The 1,047-nt window shown below is 45.2% G+C and overlaps 1 non-coding gene across 1 annotated transcript; it reads left to right on the forward strand.

Annotated features, from left to right (window-relative positions):
- Nucleotides 1-666: 666 nt before the first annotated feature.
- On the forward strand, nt 667-740 carry trnat-agu (transfer RNA threonine (anticodon AGU)). The gene has a single exon. It is a non-coding gene; the product is annotated as a tRNA-Thr (tRNA).
- The last annotated feature ends 307 nt before the right edge of the window (nt 741-1,047 follow it).

Genomic DNA, 1,047 nt, shown 5'->3' on the forward strand with positions numbered 1-1,047 from the left:
ACAGAGTGCCGAATGCAGAAGTACACCAGCGTGCAGGGATCTGCAGCATGTTTGCCCTCTTGAGTCAGCGGTGACTCTGTTGACTGGGTCATGTGTGCTGAATGGATGACGGTCGCTTTGCCAAAGACATGCTCTTTGGTGAGCTTGCTATCAGCATGAGACCAACAGGTCACCCACGTCTGTGATACAAGGACATCTGCAAAGCGAGATCTCAAGCAGACTGGGATTGGAGTCGATGCATGGGAAGTCCTTCCTGCTGACTGGAATTCCTGGAGAAAGGCATTCAGGAAGACCATGGGAAAAGCAGAGGACAAAAGAAATGACCAGATGGTGGGAAAGAGAGCTCAGAGGAAGGAAAAATTATCAGTCGACCTCGGGCCAATGACATTCATCTATACCAGCTGAGGAATGGATTGACACTCACGAGTCATCCTCTACAGCCACAACAAACGATGTTACATACAGAAGTGACGTACACCCCGGGTGTAGCCCATCGCCTTCCGAGACGGACGGTTGCCTATTACAATTACAACTGCAGCTACAACTACAAGAGCGAGTCAGAGGCTGGGAACACTGCCATGACGAACTCAGCTCTTGACTCGCCTAAGCCTGCCCACTATCTACAAGGCCTTCCTCTGATTTCAATTGCTCACACATTTGTGATTTGGCTCTGTAGCTTAGTTGGTTAAAGCACCTGTCTAGTAAACAGAAGATCCTGGGTTCAACTCCCAGTAGAGCCTTATTTCACATTAGCAACATGCTTGAAAAGTTTCATTACCAACATTGACATTTGTGTCTTGTGAACTTTAATTCAAAATACTTGATGAATTTCAATCACATTAAAAAAACAGCCTTTGTGAAGGATATGAGTTTGGAATGGCTGTTCCTCCTTGGACAGAATTTCAGTGCTGAGACATCAAAGTTAACTTCTTTGACATAAATTTGTTCACAGTTACATTCAACCTGGAAAACAGCTTGATATTAATCTCACTGAAGGAGAGTGTTTGTGTCATTATGTGTTGCATTTAACCGAGACTGGGACATGAC

Source organism: Heterodontus francisci, unplaced genomic scaffold (genome assembly GCF_036365525.1).
Source record: "Heterodontus francisci isolate sHetFra1 unplaced genomic scaffold, sHetFra1.hap1 HAP1_SCAFFOLD_286, whole genome shotgun sequence".
Classification (NCBI taxonomy): domain Eukaryota; kingdom Metazoa; phylum Chordata; class Chondrichthyes; order Heterodontiformes; family Heterodontidae; genus Heterodontus; species Heterodontus francisci.